Genomic DNA, 27,557 nt, shown 5'->3' on the forward strand with positions numbered 1-27,557 from the left:
CATGCCAGTGTGTCTAGACTAATGTATCAGGATTCTGAACAGTCAAGATTGAAGTCCCTAGGAAAGCAATTTTTCACTGTCATTTAATACAAATTCTATCCATCTTCAATTTCCATTCACATACCCCCAGCTCCCACAAACTTCACCCACAGTTTCTTCAATGTCCCCACCCTTTGCCAGTACCTGTGTCTCCAAAATTCTACCTGACTGTCTACATATAAATCCAACATCAATACACACCTTAAATTCATGCCTTTCTTCCCTAGCCCTACCTACCAGAAATGATAGCTATCCAAACAGGGGGAGGCTAGGCTAGGTTCTTTTAAGGGCTCACTCTTAACGGTGTTTTGACTGCAGAAGAGACAAGCTTGCAGGCCTGAAAACAATCCTGCTTCAGGAGAATCTCTTTATCCAGGCAGAGAGAATGGATTGGTTTCTTTTTAAGACGTATCACAAACACCTCTGGATTCATAGATTCCAAGGCCGCAATCAATCATTTTGATCATGGCCTCCTATATAACACAGGCCATAGAACGTCCCCAAAATAATTCTGAGAGCACAGTTTTTAGAAAAATATCTATTCTTGATTTAAAAATTGTTAGTTTTGGAAAATCCCCCATGACCTATGGTAGATTTTTCCAGTGGTTATTTTCTCTCAGTGTAAAAAATTTATGACTTATTGCCCATTTGAATTTGTCTAGGTTCAGCTTCCAGCCATTGGATCATGTTATACCTTTCTCTGCTAGACAGAAGAGCCAATTATCAAACATTTGTTTCCTATTGTCAAGGTTCCTCCCCCACTCTGAACTCTAGGGTACAGATGTGGGGACCTGCATGAAAAACCTCCTAAGCTTATCTTTACCAGCTTAGGTCAAAACTTCCCCAAGGTACAAAATATTCCACCCGTTGTCCTTGGATTGGCCGCTACCACCACCAAACTAATACTGGTTACTGGGGAAGAGCTGTTTGGACGCATCTTTCCCCCCAAAATACTTCCCAAAACCTTGCACCCCACTTCCTGGACAAGGTTTGGTAAAAAGCCTCACCAATTTGCCTAGGTGACTACAGACCCAGACCCTTGGATCTTAAGAACAATGAACAATCCTCCCAACACTTGCACCCCCCCTTTCCTGGGAAATGTTGGATAAAAAGCCTCACCAATTTGCATAGGTGACCACAGACCCAAACCCTTGGATCTGAGAACAATGAAAAAGCATTCAGTTTTCTTACAAGAAGACTTTTAATAAAAATAGAAGTAAATAGAAATAAAGAAATTCCCCCTGTAAAATCAGGATGGTAGATATCTTACAGGGTAATTAGATTCAAAAACACAGAGAACCCCTCTAGGCAAAACCTTAAGTTACAAAAAAGATACACAGACAGAAATAGTTATTCTATTCAGCACAATTCTTTTCTCAGCCATTTAAAGAAATCATAATCTAACATGTACCTAGCTAGATTACTTACTAAAAGTTCTAAGACTCCATTTCTGGTCTATCCCCGACAGAAACCAGCATATAGACAGACACACAGACCCTTTGTTTCTCTCCCTCCTCCCAGCTTTTGAAAGTATCTTGTCTCCTCATTGGTCATTTTGGTCAGGTGCCAGCGAGGTTACCTTTAGCTTCTTAACCCTTTACAGGTGAGAGGAGCTTTCCCCTGGCCAGGAGGGATTTCAAAGGGGTTTACCCTTCCCTTTATATTTATGACACCTATGTAGGAATTTATAGACAGCAAACAAGTCCCCCCTTAACCTTCTCTTTGTTAAATTAAATAGACTCAAGGAGCTCAATATGTGGCTGTCTACACTAGAGAGCTTACAGCAGCACAGCTATACCGATGCAACTGCGCCACTGTAAGATCTCTTGTGTAGCTGCTCCATGCTGATGGGAAAGAGCTCACTGGCTGACATAATTAATCCACCCCTCAATGAGCAGCAATAGCTATATCGGCAAAAGAAGCTCTCCCACCAACATACTGCTGTGCACACTACCACCTATGTCAGCGTAATTTGTGTCGCTCGGAGTGGGAAGGGAGCTGGAATATTCACACCCCTGAGCAACATAAGTTTTGCCAACATAAGGGGTTGTGCAGACATAGCCTGTCACTAAAGGCATGTTTTCTAATCTTTTAATCATCATCCTGGCTCTTCTCTGAACTCTCTCCAATTTATCAACATGCTTCTTGAATTGTGGACAACAGAACTGGATCCAGTATCCAGCAGTGGTCACAACAATGCCAAAAACAGGTAAAATAACCTGTCAACAAGCCATTTTGGCCACAGCTTCACATCGGGAAGGAGGGCAGGTTATGGAATGGATACATGCAACAAATTGTGGACAAGGAGGAGAGTATCTACCAAAGGGCCTTAACTGGCTCCATTAATTGATAGAGCCAGCGGTTCCAGGATGTCCATCAACTTGTGAGAGTTTTCATGCACCTCTTCTGCCTGAATGTGAAGTACAGAGACCACTCTTTTTAAAAGATCTTGATGAGCTCTATGGTCCCTTGATAGTGGTGAGTCACTTGACGGCTTCACAGCCTTATCTGCTGATAAGGGCAAGGATGTGACAGGCATCTGAGGTGGTGACTGGCTTGTGACTTGAAGTGGGGAGGGTGTCTGAGGGGCTTCTGGCTGCTCAGTATCAGTCTTGGTAGTGGGTAATGATATTCTCAATATCAGTGTCTCCAGTACACTCTCCATGACAGCAAATGAGATGGCTGAGGAGAGGTCCTAGCCAGATGTGGGGGACACTTCATGATATCCAGAGTGGCCTCTGATATGGGCCAGAGATCCATCCTATGGCCCGGGTCATAGATCCTTAGATAGACCTCAATGCTGGGGCAGCTGGATGGCCATGGTCCCAATGATTCTGATGGGGGGTATGTTACCCACCTTGGGTCATCTGGGTGGGATACAGAAGACCTCACCTTGAAGTCCAAGAACAAAGAGTCAGATGCTTTTGACAGTGGAAGTGCAAATCTAGGTGGGACTGGTGACAGGTAGCCCAAGCCTGGGGGGATACTGGGGAAATCTTGGGAAACTTTCCTTTAGACAGCATAGGCTTTTATTGAGGCTTGGATAGCAGCACCATAGGATCTCAATGCAGCGAGGTTTGAACCACGGTCAGCAGTACTGACTGCAGACCTTCTCCTCCCACAATACTTGTACAAGAGGCTAAAGATGTCTCTTGTGGCAGCATATGTGTCTGGAGTTGTTGGGATCAGCACCATCTGTTAATTCCACAAATGTCTTTCAAGGGGATGGCCTCGACAGACCTGGCACAGGCTCTGAAGGCAGCGATCCCCTCTTGGGATGGGATGAACATACAGAGGAGAGGGGTCTCTCTCCCAAATGCTTCTTTGGGTCTCTGCCTCTGCCTGGCTTCAGTACTGATGCAGTCAAGTGAGCAACTGAACCTCAGGAATGGTCATGAGGAGCCGCAGAATCTCTGATGGAGCGCTCCATGCCGAAGTTGGTGTACTTGGGGTGAACTTCCCACGTGATGACTCTGATGAGGGTCAAAGTGCTGCCTCCATAAGCAAGCACTTAAGCCTTGCCACCCTTTCTTCTTTTTTTTTTCTTTTTTTTCTTTTTTTTTTTTTTTTTGGAGCAGGGACTCGAATCCTTTGTAAATGTGACACCTCACTAACATGGGATTTCTCCAAACGTTTCAAGCAGGCTAGATGTCGGTTGCTGACATGCGTTTTGCACTCATACGGGAAGACTTAAACTCTGGCAAATATGACAATCATTCCAGCACCAGTCTCAGTCCTGAGAGATAAAAAGTGGTCAAGAGAGACCAAAATCAGAAACCTAGCACTAAAAGTTGTCTAACACTAACTATAACTAAAACTAGAAAAAAAAGAAGAGAGAAAGAGAAAGACAGGATCTATATACAGAAAGGAGTGAGGGAAGCTCTTGAAAAAAGAACAGGAGTACTTGTGGCACCTTAGAGACTAACAAATTTATTAGAGCATAAGCTTTCATGGGCTACAGCCCACTTCATTGGATGCATAAAATGGAACATTAGATAGCTAGATAGAGAGATAGAGAGATAGAAAGAAGATGGAAGTTGCCATAGAAACTGTAAGAGGCTAATTAATTAAGATGAGCTATTATCAGCAGGAGAAAAAAACTTTTGCAGTGATAATCAAAATGGCCCGTTTAGACAGTTGACAAGAAGGTGTGAGGATACTTAATGTGGGGAAATGGATTCAATATGTGTAATGACCCAGCCACTCCCAGTCTCTATTCAAACCCAAGTTAATGGTATCTAGTTTGCATATTAAGTCAAGCTCAGCAGTTTCTTGTTGGAGTCTGTTTCTGAAGCTTTTCTGTTGCAGAATTGCCACCCTTAAGTCTTTTACTGAGTGGCCAGAGAGGTTGAAGTGTTCTCCTGCCAGTTTTTGAATGTTATGATTCCTGATGTCAGATTTGTGTCCATTTATTCTTTTGCGTAGAGACTGTCCAGTTTGGCTAATGTACATGGCAGAGGGGCATTGCTGGCACACGATGGCATATATCACATTGGTAGATGTGCAGGTAAATGAGCCCCTGATGTCGTGGCTAATGTGATTAGGTCCTATGATGGTGTCACTTGAATAAATATGTGGACTGAGTTGGCATTGGGCTTTGTTGCAAGGATAGGTTCTTGGATTAGTGTTAGTGGTTGCTGGAGAGTATTTGCTTCAGGTTGGGGGGCTGTCTGTAAGCGAGGACTGGTTTGTCTCCCAAGAGCTGTGAGAGTGAGGGATCATTTTTCAGGATAAATTGGAGATCCTTGATGATGTGCCGGAGGGTTTTAGTTGGGGGCTGAAGGTGAGAGCTAGTGGTGATCTTCCGGAAAACACCATCCTGGCCACTATGGATGTGGAAGCCCTCTACACCAACATTCCACACAAAGATGGACTACAAGCTATCAGGAACAGTATCCCCGATAACGTCACGGCAAACCTTGTGGCTGACCTTTGTGACTTTGTCCTCACCCACAACTATTTCACATTTGGGGACAATATATACCTTCAAGTCAGTGGCACTGCCTTGGGTACCCGCATGGCCCCCCAGTATGTCAACATTTTCTGGCTGACTTAAAACAACGCTTCCTTAGCTCTCGTCCCCTAATTCCCATACTCTACTTGTGCTACATTGATGACATCTTCATCATCTGGACCCATGGAAAAGGAGCCCTTGAGGAATTCCACCATGATTTCAACAATTTCCATCCCACCATCAACCTCAGCCTGGAACAATCCACACAAGCAGTTCATTTCCTGGACACCACTGTGCTAATAAGCGATGGTCACATAAACACCACCCTATACCGGAAACCTACTGACCACTATACTTACCTACATGCCTCCAGCTTCCATCCAGGACACACCACACAATCCATTGTCTACAGCCAAGCTCTAAGATACAACCGCATTTGCTCCAATCCCTCAGACAGAGACAAACATCTACAAAATCTCTATCTAGCATTCTTAAAACTACAGTACCCACCTGCTGAAGTGAAAAAACAGATTGACAGAGCCAGAAGAGTACCCAGAAGTCATCTACTATAGGACAGGCTCAACAAATAAAATAACAGAACACCACTAGCTGTCACCTTCAGCCCCCAACTAAAACCTCTCCAGCACATCATCAAAGATCTAGAATCTATCCTGAAAAATGATCCCTCACTCTCACAGATCTTGGGAGACAGACCAGTCCTCGCTTACAGACAGCCCCCCAACCTGAAGCAAATACTCTCCAGCAACCACACACCACACAACAAAAACACTAATCCAGGAACCTATCCTTGCAACAAAGCCCAATGCCAACTCTGTCCACATATTTATTCAAGTGACATCACCATAGGACCTAATCACATTAGCCATGCCATCAGGGGCTCGTTCACCTGCACATTTACCAATGCAATATATGCCATCATGTGCCAGCAATGCCCCTCTGCCATGTACATTGGCCAAACTGGACAGTCTCTACGCAAAAGAATAAATGGACACAAATCTGACATCAGGAATCATAACATTCAAAAACTGGCAGGAGAACACTTCAACCTCTCTGGCCACTCAGTAAAAGACTTAAGGGTGGCAATTCTGCAACAGAAAAGCTTCAGAAACAGACTCCAACAAGAAACTGCTGAGCTTGACTTAATATGCAAACTAGATACCATTAACTTGGGTTTGAATAGAGACTGGGAGTGGCTGGGTCATTACACATATCGAATCTATTTCCCCATGTTAAGTATCCTCACACCTTCTTGTCAACTGTCTAAATGGGCCATCTTGATTATCACTGCAAAAGTTTTTTTCTCCTGCTGATAATAGCTCATCTTAATTAATTAGCCTCTTAAAGTTTGTATGGCGACTTCCACCTTCTCTGTATGTGTGTGTATATATCTTCTTACTGTATGTGCCATTCTATGCATCCAATGAAGTGGGCTGTAGCCCACGAAAGCTTATGCTCTAATAAATTTGTTAGTCTCTAAGATGCCACAAGTACTCCTGTTCTTTTTGCAGATACAGACAAACAAGGCTGCTACTCTGGAAGCCCGTGAGTTAACAAGCCTGGATTGCTCTGACAACTGCTCTGACTGGCAGTAAGAAGGAACCAAGGTGGGTCAGGGGTGGCTATACTCTCTTACACAAGCATGCAGTGGCACGTGGTGACAGAGGGCGCTTGAGCCACCCTGACAGGTACCGCTGATGAAAAAATCTCCAACATCAGTGCACGGGGTTCATGCGCATCTACAGTGGAATGGACATGTGCAATTGCTCAAAGAAGAATGTTTTCTTCCAGGTCAGGTAAAAATGTTAAATAGTGACATCCAAGGATCGTAGTCACCCTTTTGGCCACAGCATCACACTGGGATCTCAAGTTTACCTCATTATCCACCCTGACTGGTAGGTCTTTTTCAGTCACTGCTTCTCAGGATACAATCCCCCATACTGTAAGTATGGCCTACATTGCTAGATGTAGAAGGCGAGTGAGGTATACATAATAAAAATTTCAATTGTTTTTAGTGGACTCATCCCACTCTTCACCTCCTACCTGCAAGTCAATTACTAAAGTGGATTTGTCTTAACACTCAAAAGCATCTTTTAATGTCTTGACATATACCACTGACTCCACCAAAGTAGAGAAAGAAGATTGATTAGAAGCTGTCAAAGCACTACTTTGGAAACTAGAACAGCATGTCATGCTTCCCAAATAGCATATATCATATCAGTTCCACAAATGTAATATAAATGGAGTTATGGACCTTGGGGGACACCATGGCAGCTGACAGAACCAAATGCACACTGAAAATAGATCTTCTGACATCAGAGGCAGAATTAGAGAGTACGGAGGTTTCTGAAGGGATGCATCAAATCCTGGAACTCAACAACAGGGCCAAGTGAAAGAGTATTAAGATACAATCCTGTTTCTTCTCTTTTCCAAGTCACCTCCCAAACAGCATAGAGGAAGCCAACAGTGGACAAGGTCAGCAGGAGCTGGACTGAACAGGCCTATGAACATGTTAGGGCTGACCTACCACTTCTCTTTTACTCCAGACAATATTTTGTTCTCCTTAACCTGCACCTCGAGGTCTCCATGAGCTGAAATGGCCAGATGGTCTTTGCAGGTGTTTCACACCATCAATGTATAATCACCAGCTTCCTTTGGGAGATTTAGATCCATCAAGTTTTGCTCCCTACTGATGTCATCACCGGCTGAAGTAATTTTCTTGTGTTCTATACATAGATCAACTTTGGATACAGGCACCTGAGGAAAAACTTAGCTAGGACTAGGAATGTTACAAATATTTTGTTCACGTGTGTTTGAAAGGAAAATTACAACTTCCAATTTGTTTGATGGCTTGAAACCTAAAATGTAAGCAAAAAAGTTTAAAAAATAAAGTCAGATTTTTTTACTGGCATCTTCCCCATCAAATCAAGCTTAGTGTTTGGTAACTGGAAAGTATGAACAGAAGTTGCTTATTGTGTTTACAACAAGGGCATTTATTATTGCTTCTATTATACTTTTCCTCTTTCAACACATCGTTCTCTCTCTCTCTTTTTAAATTAACATTGCAAGCAGTCTGTTCAACATCAGAGCCTCTCTGACCTTCTTAGCTTACCACAGAGATCCAAACAGGACCAAAAAAAAAAAAAAAAAAAAATCAATCAACTATTCCCTACTTCAAAAGTTTTCACTTGAGATCTTTCCATCCTTCAGCCTCTTTAATAAACTTTTTCAAATAGTCACCACTTTCCCACCACTACTTAGAGCAGGGCAATAGTTGTCAACATAACCCTGCAAGTTGCACATACAAAGAATACCAAAATGCACACATCCATCCATATTTACAGATGAACAGAAAGGGTCAATTTGACCAATTTAGCCTTCACCAAAGTACAGACAATGGCTTTTGAACTAGATTCTAACTCCTAACTGGAGGGCATAAGCACTTCGGAAATGTGTATTTATAATAATTGCAATTATCTTTAGTGCAGTATTGAAAGGTCTGTAATTCATCTTCCACAAAGGAGGATTATTTCAACAAGAGAATTGCCATCTTGAAAGAAAGTAAGAAGAAAAAAATTTGCTGCCACCATGCCACCTCAAATAAGAGGGTCCAAAATAAAGACTAAAATGAATAAATTCTATTTTCTGAGGCAGGCTTAGAACTCTCATCAGCAAAATTCAGGCTTCCTACAATGGCTATTATACAATTCAGTGAAGATTCTATTTGAGAGATTAATCAGGTCTAGACAAACTATATGAATCTATCCTCTTCAGGTGTTTTGTTCATCCTAAGGCATTCAAACCCTACATTTTATTGGAGAGGGTTTCACTTAAAATGTATCCAGAGAAGCAAAAAACTCGACACTTCAGTCCATGACTGGATACTGGAGACAAGGGCTAGTCCACATAAGACACTCCATCCACATACTTTGCATGGAAATTAGGTTTAAGTAAAGGGCTTTAAAATTACACTAGACATTGACCTTTATGCCCCTTTTTACTTTTATATTCTGTGCACTGTCTCGTACTTATGTTTACATTCCATTTTAGGTTGCAGATCTACATTCAAGCAACTGCATGACAAGAGAGGCAGGTAGAGACAACAGTGGAGATCTGATTTTCCAATAATTAGAAGTGCACCTGATATGAAAATGTTCCACAGACATTAAGTTAATTTCCCTAAATAACCAATCCTGGTAAATGTATCTCATCAGTCTTTACTGATTGCAAATCAAATCCTAAATAGTTAATAGTCCCCAGTATACCATACATATTTCAGCTCCAGCTGGTGTTGTGTCCAAGTCATTAAACAAGTTTCCTTTTTTTTTTTTTCTCTTCATGCTACTATAGACGTGTTTTAAGGGTGGTATAGTACTGTAAATACTCTGTTTTTTTGTTGGGGTGGGAAGGCCAGTCCTGAAATGGGTGTTATATTTTAATAATTCTGTTTATACTCTCATTACAGCTTTTGAAAACTATTTGATTTCCTTTAAAATAAAAAAAAAATCTAATAAATGTTTTTGTGCCCTCTCTTATTGGCTTTAGTTCTTTTACTGAAGACAAAGTTATTAAGGAAGAAATTAATTTTCTGTAATTAGTATTTATAAGATCTACCTATGTGCCTGATATTAACAATAGCCCTAATTTGAACCCTTTTCTCCATTTATCGCTATTTTATTTTTACAATTTTGGATAATATAATATGAAAAAATAAAGCCTCTTTCATTTAAACATTTACATCATTAAAAGGCACTGGATTTATGGAACCGGGTGGCTTAAGAGGCAATATGGAGTCTCTCTCTTCTAAATCACTTGATCAAATCTGCACTGGCCCAGGCTGGTAATGACAGAAAATGGTAATTTTCTGATGGTTGTTCAGAAAAACATGTAAAATGAGATTGTGAAATTAGAACTACTTCTAAAAGGCAATTATTTACATTGCAATTGGTGGCCACAGCACAAAGGCCAGCTACCGAATGGGAACATAGACCAAATTATTCTCTCTTCACCTACTGGTAATCCCTACAGAATAGGGAGAAAGCTCTCACGGCTGCTGTTATACAGAACACCTGTATGTATACTTCAGGGGTGGCAATCTGACATTTTTCACAAGTGCTAAGATGCACTTAATGTCTCAATATTGGCTAACTGCAGTTGATGTTCAATTGTATAAAAGACAATGATATTGCAAAACAGCAAGGACTGGCAGCCCTTCCACTTCAAGCAAAATACTTCGGTTTGTAATTTCAAAAAAGATTGCTCTAAGATTTGGTATAACATTATGGTGCAGTTAGATTTCAATATTTTAAATTTGTTTTCAAGTTGACTGAAAAGAAGTTTTATTTCTGAATGTCTTTTAGCTACTAATCCAATTAATTACAACTGTTAATTGGATTCCAAAAAGTCTAATGCACAAATTTCCCCACATTAAAATAAATAAACTCCTTTCTTTCACCCCTTTTCTCTTGTTTTTTTTCTCCAGAGAGGTATGTTACAGAAGTCTCATAAGTGCTTGCACGATGTTCCAAAAAAAAAAAAAAATCACAATATGAGAAATACTCATGCTCATAAAAATACTTCTGAAAAGCCATAAAATGATTTGCCCTCTGCCCTCAATATCTAAACTATCTTGCAGAAATACTGAAATTACCAAATCAGATAAACCAATGGTCTATATAGTCAAGTATTCTGTTTCTGCGAATGACTGATACTGGATGTCTTAGAAGGTGCAATAGGAATTTATGGAATAATTTGGCCAAAGTTTCTTCCTACCTCTCAACTACCTACTGCAGGACTTCTTCCACGCTCTGATGCACCTGGTACTAGTCGCTATTGGAGAGAGAATACTGAAGTATGTGTACAACTGGACAGATACAACAATTAAGTTACAATGTTTTTGTTTGAGGAGTATACTTCTGAATATTAATTTCTAAATTATAGAGCTGGATTTTAAAAAAAAATTAGACTATTTAAATCACATAAAGTATTAAAGTTTGTCACATTTCTATTTTAGTTTCCATTCAAGGAATTCAAAATATTTTACATCATCTCTTTGGGAAGGACTCAATTTATAATGTAGAAGTCAACTTTGGATGTCAAATCCTTGCTAGTCCTCTTTTAGTGAAATATATTTTTCATTCCTCTGGTATACAACTGATTTTGAATTCTTTATTTTTCTTAACAAAACATCACACAAATACTATATTACAGTAAGATGAATATACTGACTGTTCCTCAGGATTACAGTACTTTGATATCAAGCACTTTAAAAAAAATCTCCAAGTGAACTCTTCAGCAAACACAACTTTCTCCTAATTTGTTAGCTATTTAATAGTTTGTGCTATGTAAAAATTGTATCTGAGATATTTCTAAACTATACAAAATACATTATTGTAGTAAAATTTCAACCTATCAACAGAAACAAATGAAATTAATGTTACACTTGAAAATTAATCCTCCCCCAGATTGAAACAAAGTTGATTCTATTAAATGTGATAAATGAAATGGAAATTAAAATTTTAATGAGGTGCTTGTTAATCCATTTATTCACATCTAATTTAAACTTGGTTAAATTGCTACTTATTATGAATACTATAGATATGATTTCTTCTAAATCTCAAGGGCAAATAAAAGTGAGAGGACTGCTTGTCCCAAGACAGGCCCACAGTATATTATCCCGGCATTTGAAATTAAGCACTAGAGCTATTTTCTGTGATACATTTCATTTAAGAAAATTAATGACATTTTAAAGTAGTTGGTGAAGTCCTTTGACATGGTAATTGTCCAGACCAGAACAATGGAAGAAATATAACGAAAGGGAGGCTGCCTACCTGCCATTTATCATTTCTGTAGTCATTGCTTCTCCAGATCCAAGACTGGAAGGATTAATCGTGTCTGTTGCAGCTCCCGACGACTTTATCAAGTACTACCATTTCTCATAGATAGAACTTTTTTTTATTTCAGTTGGTGTGTGCCAGAATTTGGCAGTGGCAATTACTGACAAGCAGAAAGAACTTTCCATCCTAGCGTGGTGTAAAGTACTGAGAGTGCAATTACACAACAGCTTTTTATAAATGCACAATTCATGCAAAAATCTCACAATGCACAGAAATTGCAACAGCTGATAATGCTGTAACATTTTACAATTGATTCCATACAAAACAGTGCATTAAAGGAACATTAAAGTTCAATATGTAGGAGCAAAAATCAGGAAATGACAAAGTCAAAGTTGCAACCCCAAACCTCAATTATGCCCCTGAGGCGTATATATTACACTACCATCTTTAATTACATGATTACAAACGATTTTTCAAATAATTGAATATGTTTTCATACAGTTTTTCTAAAAACACATTTATAATCTTTTCAGAACTTTGTAATATTTTATTAAATCTTGCACATTTGCACTAATTTTATTACCATGATGGTTCACTATATCTTTATTGACTTAAAGCCAAATTCTTAGAATGACTGAATACTTGCAATTTCTACTGACTTCAACAAGAGCCAGAGGTTTGGAGCATAAGAACAGTCTTCCTGGGTCAGACCAGTGGTCCATCTAGCCCAATATCCTGTCTCTGACAGTGGTCAGTCCTAGATGCTTCAGAGGAAATGAACAGAACAGGAGAATTTTAAGTGATCCACCCTCTGTTGTCCACTCCCATCCTCAGGATCTGGCTCTTATTCTTTTAAGATGATAATATTATTAAAACACAGACCATAATGAAAATTTATCACTATCATTTACTATACATTCGAGGAAGTGTTCTTTTTGCAAACACTTATACCTCTGAAGAATAAGTTATGGACTCAATTCTGCAATTCTTACTCATTTTTATTAGCATTTTTTCATGCAAGTAGTCCTAAATAATAAAGGGAATAATCTTCACCTTCTCAAATTCTGTCCACGGTCCTATGTAATTTTACATGTGTCAGTTGTAACACAACCTTGGAAGAGACATGCTGGGGGTGGGGGAGGGGAGACTCCTTTCAGCTGAGAACACAGAGCAGGGTATAAATCCAATGCTGTAACTTCACTACCTCTTCTTCTAGATAGAAGAGTACTGTGTTTCCCCTCTCTGCATGAAACTCCTAATCTAAGACTCAAATAGATGAACTAAAAGCAGAATGTATTAGGAATAGAGAATCAAATTAAAAAAAAAACATGTGCATCACTAGTCTGATACTTGGCAAAAAGCCAGCTAAATAAACACAGCTTAGCTTTAGCTAAAGTGAACCAAATAACATTTTAAAACAAGATAATATTTCACCCTTGACACCCTGGATCTTCCAGCTGACGAGATATGGAACTTTAGAGCTCCCAGCCAAACAGCCACACCCTTCTTTCATAGATTCCAAGGCCAGAAGAGACCACTGTGCTCATCCAGAAAAGACCACTGTGCTCCTGTATAACACAGGCCATAGAACTTCCCCAAAATAATTCCTCGAGCAGAGCATTTAGAAAAAACACACAATCTTGATTTTATAATGGTTAGTGATGGAGAATCCCCCACATGACTTTTGGAAAATTATTCCAATGGTAATTATCCTCATGGTTAAAGATGTATGCCTCATTTCCAGTCTGAATTTGTCTCACTTCAATTTCCAGCCATTGGATCATGTTATGCACTTCTCTGCTAGGTTGAAGAGCCCATTATTAAATATTTGGCCCCCATGAAGATACTTCATACACTGTAATCAAGTTCTCTCTTAACCTTCTCTTTGCTAAGCTAAACAGATAGAGCTCTTTGAGTCTATCAGTATAAGACATGTTTGCTAATTCTTTAATTATTCAGGTTTCAGAGGAACAGCCGTGTTAGTCTGTATTCGCAAAAAGAAAAGGAGTACTTGTGGCACCTTAGAGACTAACCAATTTATTTGAGCATGAGCTTTCGTGAGCTACAGCTCAAAAGCTCATGCTCAAATAAATTGGTTAGTCTCTAAGGTGCCACAAGTACTCCTTTTCTTTTTAATTATTCAGGTATTCTCCTGGCTCTTCTCTGACCCCTTTCCAATTTATCAGCCCTCTCTTTACCACTGTCAGGCAGTATCTCAGATACATACAGACTACACTCTGTCCCCACTTGCAGCATCTCAGGTTCATTCTTCAGTTATAGACTATGGCCTTTTGATATTTTAAAATCAAGAGTGGATGTTTTTCTAAAAGATCTGCTCTAGGAATTATTTTAGGGAAGTTCTGTGGCCTATATTATACAAAAGGTCAGACTAGATGAACACAGTGGTCCCTTCTGGCCTTGGAATCTATTAATTTTACAAATATTAACCTGCTCACTATAATAACTAGCATCTCTCACAAAAATATTTATACAAATGTACTAGTGTGTCATCATACCAGATATTCCCGCATAAAGGTGTGGTGTCACATATTACTTCAGGATCACATTCAGTCCTTCTTTGGTACATCTTTTATTACTCCAAAATATTCTTTTGCAGATGGGGCCCAGCTGCAAATATCTAACTTTGGAAGCCATCCTCCATGACTGTTATTGGAAAGAAGTCTTTAGAAATACTAATTAAATCCCCTTTCTAATGTTGAGTGCCCTGATCTAGCAGACAATCACTGTCTGCTTTTATGCACGTGGATTTATGGAGCGATTAACCAATCTGTCACAGGGACTACTGGAAAAAAATGCTATTCTATTTTTAAATCAATTCTTATTCTGTGCTTCCAACTGAAGTTTCTAAAGGATACTTGGCATTAGGAAGCACTACAGAACTGGACCCTCACTTCACATCTCAATTTGTCAGAGAAACACCCATTCAGCATCACATTAACTGTGCATATTTTTAATATTTTAACTACGTACCTAATCTGTAAGTATAATTACTTTGTTTGCTTCATGTGACAAACAGAGCTCACATATTTGCCTTTCTCCAAGTAATACGTTCTTAAAATTTTGTTCAACTGTTCATTCTGATAAGTAAAAACTGTAATAGAGTGAGTGTGTGTGTGTGTTTATGTGTGTACATATGTACTACTGGTTTGGAAGTCATTAAAATATTTCTAATTGGACAAATATAAGTAAATTGGAAAACCCATTAGTCCATAAAGTAATAGAAAAATATAATTGTTTTTCTACACGCAAAGTATTTATTTTGTACCAACAAAATATATATAGTAAAACGTATTAATGAAACACCACTATTACAGCTACAGGCACTGGAAGAGTTAAAGTTCTACATGTATATACACAGAGCACAATGAAACTGCAGCAGACTCAGGGGTGGAGACACTAATGAAAACCCATCAACTTCTATAAAAGTTATTGTTATGCTTGAGGTGGGGTGAAATTTCATTGAAGCTGTGGGCAATAGCTGCCATTCATTCAGGATAAATACAAGAAGCCATGAAGACTTTATGTAATAGGATAACTGAAACAATAGGGGACAGCACCCAAAACACAGGCCATACGTCGGTCGGGAATCTCAAAGACATTAAGGCCAGAAGGGACCAGCATGATCATCCTGCACATTGCAGGCCACAAAACCTCACCAACCCACTCTTGTAACAGACCCTTAACCTCTGGCTGAGTTTCTGAAGTCCTCAAATCATGATTTAAAGACTTCAAGTTACAGGGAATCATTTACACGAGTTTAAACTTGCAAGTGACCTGTGCCCCACGCTGCAGAGAACAGCAAAAAAAAAAAAATCCAGGATTCCTGCCAATTTTATCTGGGGGGAAAATTCCTTACGAACCCCAAATATGGCAGTCAGTTGGTCCCTGAGCATTTTGCCAAGACCCACCAGCCAGACACCTGGAAAAGAATTCACTGTAGTGACTCAGAGCCTTCCCCATCTAGTGTCTCACCAGCAGTCATGGGAGATATTTGCAACTAGCAGTCACAGATCAGCTATGTGCCATTGTAGGCAGTTTCGTCATACCATCTCCTCCATAAACTCATCAGGCTCAGTCTTGAAGCCAGTTAGGATTTTTGCTCCCACTGCTTCCCTTCGAAGACAGTTCCAGAACTTCACTCCTCTGATGGTTAGGAATCTTCATATATGTTGACAGAAGGGTCTCCCTTAGGGGCTGTTTGATGGAACTGCGTGTGAGAGAGAGAGAAGCAGAAGAAACACCATACAAGCAGACAGAGAGGGCAGCAAGGAAACACCAGAGACAGACAGGGAAGCACTTGTAGCATGATCCTGAGAAAAAATTAAGAGTGTGTGCTTTTGGGTAGAGTGCTGTCTGGAAAGAGGCTTGGATCTGTGAGAAAATAAACTGTCTCCTGTTGTTTGATTGCTACAGTGATCAGAGAAACAGGACTTTAGGTACATTCTTTGTAAATATAAAAGGAAGCATCAAAGAAATACCTGACTCACTCATCAATTTCTCATTCTAAAAGAAACAACCTGCAAGAACCTGAATATTGGCTAATACCTCTGGTTAAAAGGGGTAACATTTAACAGCCACGCAGTCAAAAAAGCTTCAGTTTTCAAGGCTTGGTCTGAAAAATCCTCATAGTAAACTGCATGGAACTCAGTGTTCTTGCCATAAAGATGAAGATGAGAATCAATCTTGCATAGATTTCAAACACTGGCTCCAGAAAAAGACAGGTTTCAGAGTCCTTTTCTTTTTCCAGAAAAAGAGAGTGCATGAAAATATTTCAAACATAATATACAGACCACTAAGCCAACCTATGCAGTGGAGCTTGTAATTTCTATTGCTACTAAAATACCTCTGCTCTTATTTCTTTTGAGTCATCTTTTCTCTCTGAAGAAAATGTCTTCAGAAAAGCATTTCCCCAGACCAATTTCTTCTCTTCTTACATATAATAAAATTCTCATACCTACTCTAGACTGTTTGGTAGGTAGCAGACCTAGCACAAAAGGAAGAATTTTTGTTCTTTCCCTCTGCAGTGCTCTTTTCTCCTTCATGCTTCCTTGGCAAACAATTACTTATACAAAAGTTGCATGTTTTTAAAAAGCTATGCAAACATTTATAATTAATCCTCACAGCACTGTGGTGAGGTAGATAAGTATTAATATCCCTGTCACCTGATGAAGGGGAAAAGGGTAAGAAACCAAGACAAGAACTAAAGTAGCTTGATTTAGTGTTCAAAGCCTAGCCCAAGCAAGTTACTCAGCTTTTTTATGTCTCAGTATTTCCACCTGTAAAATACTCTGAATACTACTGTTTTGCACTTAACTAGTGCTTTTTTACCTGTAGGTATAAAAATACTTGATAAAGTTGGATAACCATGAGTAGACCCATTTTACAAGCAGTAAAGCTGGCTATACAGATTTGAAACATTTTTTTTCTAAGGACAGCTTCTGGTTTATACCCACTATTGAAACACCTAAGATTACTATAATTTAAAGAAGTGACTGGAACACATTCTTTTCTCTTTTTCATATTTTATTCACTTTGTGCATTTCACATGTCCTTTACAGTAAGTGGCAATGTTTGTTGATGGTCATTTACACTTCCTGTTTCATGAAGCCAGTCCAGACTACTGCTGGGTTCTTGAACAGTTAAACACCTGAAATGCTGAGATCACTGCCTATCTACTGGCCATTATCACCTCTTTGTCCCCATTTGGTCCTCTCTTTCTCTCTCTCTCTGTCCCCTTCCATCTTTTGTCTCTTGACTTATACCTACATTGTAAGATCTTTGGCCCAGGGACTGTCTTTTAGTAATATGTTTATACAGTGCCTAGTGCAGTAGTGCCCCAATTTATGAATGAGGTGCCTAAGGCTACTGTAATTTAAATAATAAATAATAAAACTTTACTGGATTTTGCCCTTCCATTCTTGAAGGAAGAGGGGTCCCTTCCTGACACTCATGAGAAATCCTGCATCTTGGCAGGGGGTTAGACTAGATGACCCTTACAGTCCCTTCTAATCCTATAATTTTATGATTCTATGATGCTATGAAAAGAGGTGGAGTCCACCACCTCTACCTCCTTCTCTCTGGGAGGGAAGCCCTTGATGCTGCCCCATCTCTCTAGGGACAAGGGGAGCCCCAACCTGCACAAGAAGGAATGACGGTAGGCTCCCCACAACTGCAGCAGCAGCTCCTGTGTGGGTGGCACCTGACACTCTGTATGGGAGAAAGATTATAAATATTTATCATTTCAATAGTGAGAGGGTAAACTATTATTTTTGCTTTTCACCTTTAATATTAAGCACATGTTTTTTAAATGGTTCTTTATAAAAAAAAAAAAACCTTTATTATAGGAACTGAAACTTGTATAGTTTTACTATTTATAGACTACTAAACCAGACAATATTTAAATGGCTATTTTTTAACCTTTTCAGCAGCTACATTCCATTAACCACTTAGTAACGGTTAAAAAAAAAACCTAGTGAAAACATTGCATATTTTTTATGAAAGTCATTCAACTACATAAGCCATCCCAACAGTGAAATGTCAGTGGATTCTGTAGCCAAGAAAGGATTCTCATTCCCTCGCTCACTGAAAACCAGGCCTACCACACTTAATCTACAAAAAAGATACCAACTGCACAGTTTAGTGCTGTTAAAGGAGTCACCCATGAATCATCTGATAAAGTACAGGTATGAGCTTGGCTTGAGGAAAGGTCTCCCAGATGGAATGAACGGAAACAAAGATGACATAATACCAATAGCAAAGAGACTCTTTAGCTAGGAAAAATATTTTGTTAAAAGAATACAACAAATCTTCAGTTCATATTCTATGTTTAGAAACAAAGCTTTTGAAAGATATTTGAATGCAAACCAAAAACAAACTATGTAAATGAAAGAAATTCAAATAGACATCAGTGACACGGTGTTTGCACAGATCACTAGTGAGCACTATAGCATCATATTGTTAATTTGGTACATAACTTGAGATTATCAGCATGTGTAGGTATTTGATTCTCAACATACTAATAAACAAATTATGTGGTATTTTGTGGCAGGCTTCCATTCCCTAGAAAAAATATATGAAGGAAAAGGAGATTTGTCTTGGAATTCTTCACCGTATGACATTCAAATCTGACTAAAGCCAAGTGCAAACTGTAAACCATATCTTATGGAAAGGCTAAAATAGAACAACCATGAAGAAATATATGAGTCAAACATGCCAAGGGGCACTGAAAAGGCAGTGAAAGGGTTAACAAGGGACATGCTCCATTTACAATATCAGTTAAAACATTCCAGTAAACAGAGTAACATGCAGCTCTCGAGAACAGAATCGTTACAAAACCCAAAAAGGCCAGAACCTGGTGAATCAGATGCTAGCCATTGAACCTAAAGGAGCACCTAGTGGCCACCAAAATAGCCTATAAATGTCACACCAACAAATATTGCCAAAAGGCCCCATTTCTGAATGTTAGTAAAAAAGTATGGCTGTACACTAAATATCTACAGGCTGGCCAACCTACGCACAAATTGGACCATCAATATGCAGGACCTTACACCATTCTTTGACAAATCAATCTGATAACATTTGAATTGCAGCTCCGTTGATCCTGGAAGATCCATCCAGTGTTTCATGTACTTCTCCTGAAGCCATTTTTCAATGGTCCACTTCTTGGCCAGCATCCATCACCCCCACCCCTAGATCAAGTACAGGACCATGAGGAGTATGTAACTCAGAACATCATGGATTCCCAAATACTGAGAAGAGCATTGTATTGTTTGATTTATTGGGAAAATTATGGGCCAGAAGAATGTTCTTGGGAGCCAGCTCATCATGGTCATGCCCTTGAAAAACTACTGGGTTTCCACAAGGATCAGCCTGAAAAACCTGGCCCCAAGGCACCTGGGGACTGCCCTCAGAGGAGGATAGTGTCGAGCACCGTGGGTCTCAAACCCAGGCCCAGGTGGTTTCCAAGAAGGAGACTTTGTCTTTTTGTCACCACGTTGGAAGGCCAGATGTGGAAACTGCAGGTGATACCCCAGAAACAGAGGCTACAGCTGTTGACTAAGTAGGATCAGCTGACTAACAGACAGTTGCTGACTGATCACCTCCTAGCTCAGTGGTTCTCAAACTGTGGGTTTGGACCGCAAAGTGGGTCATGACCCTGTTTTAATGGGGTTGCCAGCGATGAAGCCCAAGCCGAAGCCCCACTTCCCCTGGGCTTTAGCTTTGCCACACAGACACCCTGCCTGGGGCAGCGATGCTCGGGCTTCAGCTTTGGACCCCCACCTTGGGCATTGAGTCTTGGGCTGGCTCAGGCTTCGGTCCCCCATCCTGGGGTCATTTCGTAATTTTTATTCTCAAAAGGGGGTCGCAATGCAATGAAGTTTGAGAAGCCCTGTCCTAGTTCAAAGTTTCTTATTTCCTGTCATACCCTTTGTCTGAGCAACTAGTCACTTGGTCTGCTGCTGACTAGACCCCTTTAAACCAAGTTCCGCCTCCTTGCCCGGTTCCTACTTCTTGTTCCTGTTACCTTGCCTTGTTTCTCACTCCTTGTTCCTGCACCCTCGTCCTGACCTCAGTTATTGACTCTGATTTTGACCCCAGGTTTGCTTCCAACTCTGGCTGTGACCCTTGGCATGGCTCCAGATCATGATCATGATGCTATTCTGGGCTTCAATCATTAGATCAGACTGCCCATGTACAGGTCCTTACAAGCACATATCTGGGCTCCTATTGGTTTTTTTTTTTTTTTTTTATGGAGGAGTTAAATACACACCTTGCTGTGTCCCTCACAATGAGATACCGCTAAACATGTACACATTCTTGAGCCCTTTGAAGAATGAAACTGAACAATCCTGCATTTTTATTGTTCTACCAGCATTGTGCACTTTGAAATTAGCATGGAACTCCCAGTCAAAGTAATAAAGCCATGACATACAAAGCACTGAATGCTGTTCTTCACGGTTCATGGTAATAAGGTTACATATTATGGAGCTCAGAGAAGAGGAATGAAAACCATCAGAGAGCTGGAGACAGTAACTTGTAGAGTTAGTAACAATTTATGGAACTGAAAAATGTAATTTGGCTAAGGTGATGAATGAGAGGTGGCAAAGATATTGCAATAGTAGATAGCTTTTCAGGGGTTCTAAAACTTCATTGCATCGTGACCACCTTCTGAGAACAAAAATTACTACACGACCCCAGGACGGAGGGACAGAAGCCTGAGCCAGGCCAAGACCCACTGCCCCAGATGGGGGTCCAAAGCTGAACTCTGAGCCTTGCCGCCCCAGGCAGTGGGGGCAGGAAAAGCTGAATCCCTGGTCCCCAACAAGTCTAACACCAGCCCTGGCAACCCCATTAAAATGGGGTTGTAACCCACTTTGGGGTCCCAACCCACACTTTGAAAACCACTGAATTAAATTCATAGATAGACATATTTACTAACCAAGGAATAAAAGAGAATTGTTCAGCAGAGTGGAAAGATGAGTAACATAGGGTAATAAGATGAACATTAAGAAAAATAAAATTTAGGTTTAGTATCATGGAAAAGTCCTGGACAATAAGATAAATGAAGTAATATAAAAGCCTCTCAAGGGAAGAAGTGGAATCTCTATTGCTTGGATATTTAAAACTAGACAGAACAAAACATTAGAAAATGTATTGCAAGGAACAGTTCTGAATTTGCAAGGAGGTGGACTGGATGACCTAATGTCTTTTCCATCTGAAATTTCTATAACTGTCTTGTGTCCTCAATCCACACATAAACAGTCCTCACTTCATCTCCAGTGTCAAATTGTTTGGATCCAAAGCATCCACTCTTTTTTGCTCCTCATTTAAAACAAACACAACAAATTTTGCTAAAGAATGAAAATGCCTTTCATGGCAAAATAAAAACCAAAGAAAAATAAAAGCTTTGGAGGCCCGACCTGAGCACACACTCCTAGACCGTGCAAATCTCTGGAATTACTAGAAAACTCTATAATGGGATCTCAGCCCAGAGTTTCCTCAGAACATTAGATACAGAGATGCCACTGCATCTACAAAAGTGCTGCACTTGTTCAAGATAGCACTGTACAAATGGTGGAAGCAGAAAACAATCAGGCTGCTAAATCTTTCAGCAACCAAAACATTGTTTTATGAAACAAAGTGGCTGATTCTGGAGATATCAAAGCAGAACTAAGATATAATGGGTTTAATTTGCAAGAAGGGAAATTTATGTTAACTACTAGGTTAAATTTTCTAACTATAATGGGTATTTAAGTTCTGGAATAGGCTTCCAAGGGAGGTTGTGGAATCCCCATCATTGGAAGTTTTTAAATGGTATGGGATGGTCTCAGTTTACCTCTTCCTGCTCCTGTCAGGGGGCTGGACTTGATGACTTCTTAAGGCCCCTTCCAGTCCTATATTTTTATGATTCTATAACTTTGTTGCAGATATTTACCAGAAAATGCAAAGAAGTAGTTTTAATAATCAATAATTAAGCACAAGTATGGAAGAGATCTATAGATACAAAGTTTTTCACCAAAAAGTGTTTGTCTAACACAGGATAGGGCAAACTTTTTGGCCTGAGGGCCACATCTAGGAATAGAAATTGGGGTTGGGGTGCAGGAAGGAGTGAGGGCTCTGTTTGGGGGTGCTGGCTCCGGGTTGAGGCCAAAAATGAGGAGTTCAGGGTGCGGGAGGGGGCTCCGGGCTGGGGCAGGGGTGGGGGGTGAGGGCTCCGGCTGGGGCTGTGGGCTCTGGGAATGAGGAGTTTCGGGTGTCAGAGCGTGCTCTGGGCTGGGACCAAGGGGTTCGGAGGGCAGGATTGGGATCAGGGCTGGGGCAGGGGGTTGGGGTGTAGGAAGGGTGATGGGATCGAGGGCTTTGGAAGGTGGGAGGGGGATCAGAGCTAGGGTAGGAGGTTGGGGCATGGGGAGAGGCTCAGGGGGGCAGGCTCCAGGCGGCACTTACCTTAAGCAGTTCCTGGAAGCAGTGGTATGTCCCTTCTCTGGTTCCTACATGGAGGTGTGGCCAGGTGGCTCTGCACACTGCCCCGTCTACAGGCACCCCCCTGCAGCTCCAATTGCAGTGCCCTTCTCCACCACAGGGAAAGGCTCTGCCAGCTCCCCACTGCTGGACCTTTCCCCCACAGCAGGAAAGGGCTCTGGTAGAGGGAAGGCAATCTTTATACACAGGTGTAGGAGGGAGCAGGCCAACAGTTCAAATGACAGGTTCATAAGGATGAGGTTCAGGTCCCAGGTAGGAGCAGATACCAGAGGGACTATCCATATAATGCTTTTTGGGAACTTCACAGTGGCAGGGTAGGTGAACAATGAACAGTTCTTCACCAGGGAAGGAAAGGCATTGATAGCTGCCAAATATACTTGTAAAGAACTGATGGAAAAGCCCAACCTCAAGGAGAGAAAATATTCCAGGACAAAAGGGACTGCCAACTCCTCAGGAGGTAAGTGGTGCTGCTAACACTAGAGTATCGCTTCCACTTGACAGCGTATAGCACTTTTTTGTAGAGGGTTTCCTGCTGTTGTTAAGGATGGTTTGGACATCATCTGAGCATGATTTCTCTAAGTTCACTGTCCATCCACAAACCACACCCCAGATGGAGGGAAGCCTGGTTGGGGTGGCTGGTCCTGACTTCATTTTGACACAGCAGGCCTGGGAACAGTTGAAGATAAATGCATGGGTGAGAGGACAACTGCAGGATTGTGGTGAACCAGAATTGTCTCAGTCACCAGGGAGCTAGCAGAATCACTGTTGCCCTATCCAGTTTGATTCTCCCGAGGACATAAGGTAGCAGGGGGATGGAAGGGAAGGCATACATCAGCAGGTCCAACCACTGCACCTGTAAGGCTTCCCCTCCGGAGTTAAGGCTGTTGGTGGCTCAAGAGCACTTCTTTTTTTTACTAGGTTGCAAAGAGGCTGGGATGTTCCATTGACAGAAGATGTATTGCACTACCAAAGGGTGGAGCTCCCACACATGTTCCCAGGGGAAATGCTTTCTGAGGCTGTTCACCAGGGAGTTCGCTCCAATGAAATACATACAAGAGGGTAATCTGATGCTAGATGCACCATTCCAGAGCTGGATCACCTCGCTGAAGAGTGGCATAGATCTGGCTCCCCCATTTGTTTATATAATAGAAAGTGGTCATGTGGACCAAATAAGCAGTAGGAATATCTTGCACACTTCACGTACTGCATGAAGCTTGAGAAGACTAATATGTAGCTTGGATTCCTGTGAGTCTCAGAACCCCGAGCTGCCTGGCTGTTTACATGCACTCCCCATACCAGTAAGGCAGTATCTGTAATAAGAGTCTTTGTAGGAGGAGTGGGAATGAAAGGAACCCTGATGCCGACTCTCTGGTCTCCCACCAGGTGAGCAACATCAGGACATTGTGGGGAAGTGAAACCTGTTTATCTAGGGAGTCCTGCTTGGAGCATAGACCATCCACAACCAGATTTGAAGGTACTGTATGTGCAGCCTTGTGAAGAGGTGTATGCAGCCATATGGCTAAGCAGGTCCAGGCAGGACTGGATTGTCATCTGAGGTTTGAGCCAAAGCAGAGCAATGAAGTCACTCATCATGAGAGACCTCTCTTGAGGTAAGTAAGCCCTGATCAAGTTCAGCTCCATGCCAGTAAATTCTATAATTGGTGGGGGGGTTAAAGTAGATTTTTCTGAATTTACCTGAAGTCACAACACTTGAAAGTGGTTGAGTGAAGAGGTGACTGAAGCTTGTACTTCCTGAGATAGCCATCCTGTGTGAAGCCAGTTGTCCAGGTACAGAAAAATGGGGCTGCCCTGTCTGCAGTTATGCAGTGAACCACCAACAGTACCTTTGTAAAACCCTCAGGGTCATCAAGAGGCTGAAGGAGAGCAGTCTGTATTGAAAGTGCTGTGAAGCGCAGAAATCTCCTATGAGCTTGGTGAATAACTAAATGAAAATAAGCATCCTTCAAATTGAGGTACGCAAACCAGTTGCCTTCATTCAGGAAGGAAATTACTGCGGCTAGGGTGGTCATCCTGAACCTTGAGCAACATATAAAGATGTTTAGTGGTCTGAGGTCCAGGAAGAGTCTCTGGATACCTTCTTATTAGGGATGAAGAAGTATCTGAAGTAAAATCCCTTCTCCCTGTGCAGAGGGCACAAAGGCTCTATAGTCCCTAGCTAGAGTAGGGAGTCCACCTCCTGTTTCAGAATCCTCTCATGACAGTGGTCCCTGAAGAAGGACAGGGCATGGGAGTTGGAGAAGGGGCTGACAGGAACTCTATCATGTAGCCAGGCAATATGATGCCTAAGATCCTTTGTCCAAAGTGGTGAGCTGGCACATCGGAAGGAAACGGGCCAGGCAGCAACCGCAGAATCATAGACTTTAAGGTCAGAAGAGACCATTATGATCATCTAGTCTGACCTCCTGCACAACGCAGGTCACGGAATCTTACCCACAAACTCCTGTAACAAACCCCTAACTTATGTCTGAGCTACTGAAGTCCTCAAATCTTGGTTTAAAGACTTCAAGGTGCAGAGAATCCTCCAGCAAGTGACCCATGCCCCACGCTGCAGAGGAAGGCAAAAAAACCTGACGGCCTCTGCCAATCTGCCCTGGGGGAAAATTCCTTCCCAACCCCAAATATGGAGATCAGCTAAACCCTGAGCATGTGGGCAAGACTCACCAGCCAGACACCCAGGAAAGAATTATCGTAACTCAGATCGCACCCCATCTAACATCCATCACAGGCCACTGGGCATATCTACCGCTAGTAGTTGAAGACCAATTAATTGCCAAAATTAGGCTATCCCATCATATCATCTGCTCCATAAACTTATCAAGCTTTGTCTTGAAGCCAGATATGTCTTTTGCCCCCACTGCTTCCCTTGAAAGGGTGTTCCAGAACTTCATTCCTCTGATGGTTAGAAACCTTTGTCTAATTTCAAGTCTAAACTTCCTGATGGCCAGTTTATATCCATTTGTTCTTGCATCCACATTGGTACTGAGTTTAAATAATTCTTCTCCCTCCATGGTATTTATCCCTCTGATATATTTATAGATAGCAATCATATCTCTTCTCAGTCTTCTTTTAGTTAGGCTAAACAAGCCAAGCTCATTGAGTCTCCTTTCATAAGACAGGTTTTCCATTCCTCGGATCATCCTAGTAGCCCTTCTCCTTACCTGTTCCAGTTTGAATTCATCCTCCTTAAACATGGGAGACCGGAACTGCACACAATAGTCCAGATGAGGTCTCACTAGTGCCTTGCATAATGGTACTAACACCTCCTTAGCTCGACTGGAAATACCTCTCCTGATGCATCCCAAGACCGCATTAGCTTTTTTCACGGCGATATCACATTGGTGGCTCATAGTCATCCTGTGATCAACCAATACTCTGAGGTCCTTCTCCTCCTCTGTTACTTCCAAGTAATGCATCCCCAGTTTATAACAGAAAGTCTTGTTATTAATCCCTAAATGCAAGACCTTGCACTTTTCACTATTAAATTTCATCCTATTCTTATTACTCCAGTTTACAAGGTCATCCAGATCTTCCTGTATGATATTCCAGTCCTTCTCTGTATTGGCAATACCTCCCAGCTTTGTAGCGCCTTAGAGTGAGCTGTAGCTCATGAAAACTTATGCTCAAATAAATTGGTTAGTCTCTAAGGTGCCACAAGTACTCCTTTTCTTTTTGCTAATACAGACTAACACGGCTGTTACTCTGAAACCTCCCAGCTTCGTGTCATCCACAAACTTTATTAGCACATTCCTGCTTTTTGTGCCAAGGTCAGTAATAAAAAGATTATATAAGATTGGTCCCAAAACTAATCCCTGAGGAACTCCTCTATTAACCTCCTTCCAGTCTGACAGTTCACCTTTCAGTGTGACCCACTGTAGTCTCCCCTTTAACTAGTTCCTTATCCACCTTTCAGTTTTCATATTGACCCCCATCTTTTCCAATTTGACTAATAATTCTCCATGTGGAACCTTGTCAAATGCCTTACTGAAATCGAGGTAAATTAGAGCTACTGCGTTACCTCTGTCTAAAATATCTGTTACCTTCTCAAAGAAGGAGATCAGGTTAGTTTGACATGATCTACCTTTTGTAAAGCCATGTTGTATTTTGTCCCAATTACCATTGACCTCAATGTCCTTACCTACTTTCTCCTTCAAAATTTTTCCAAGACCTTGCATACTACAGATGTCAAACTCACAGGCCTGTAGTTACCCAGATTGCTTTTTTTTCCTTTCTTAAAAATAGGAACTATGTTAGCAATTCTCCAGTCATATGGTACAACCCCAGAGTTTACAGATTCATTAGAAATTCTTGCTAATGGACTTGCAATTTCATGTGCCAGTTCCTTTAATATTCTTGGATGAAGATTATCCAGGGTCCCCGATTTAGTCCCATTAAGCTGTTCGAGTTTGGCTTCTACCTCAGACGTGGTAATATCTACCTCCATATCCTCATTCCCATTTGTCGTCCTACCATTATCCCTAAGCTCCCCATTAGCCTCGTTAAAGACTGAGGCAAAGTATTTGTTTAGATATTGGGCCATGCCTAGATTATCCTTAACCTCCACTCCATCCTCAGTGTTAAGCGGTTCCACTTCTTTCTTTGTTTTCTTCTTATTTATATGGCTATAGAACCTTTTACTATTGCTTTTAATTCCTTTTCCAAGGTCCAACTGTACATGGCTTTTGGCC

At 41.0% G+C, this 27,557-nt stretch overlaps 1 long non-coding RNA gene across 1 annotated transcript in view; it reads right to left on the reverse strand.

Moving 5' to 3' along the window:
- Positions 1 to 15,126: 15,126 nt before the first annotated feature.
- Positions 15,127 to 27,557, reverse strand: part of LOC125632576 (uncharacterized) — a 73,328-nt gene continuing 60,897 nt past the window's right edge. The window contains exon 3 of the long non-coding RNA XR_007355359.2: positions 15,127 to 16,075. This is a non-coding gene — a long non-coding RNA (uncharacterized LOC125632576). The remainder of the gene's footprint in view (positions 16,076 to 27,557) is intronic.

The sequence above is a fragment of the Caretta caretta genome, chromosome 2 (assembly GCF_965140235.1).
Source record: "Caretta caretta isolate rCarCar2 chromosome 2, rCarCar1.hap1, whole genome shotgun sequence".
In the NCBI taxonomy this organism is placed as follows: Eukaryota; Metazoa; Chordata; order Testudines; family Cheloniidae; genus Caretta; species Caretta caretta.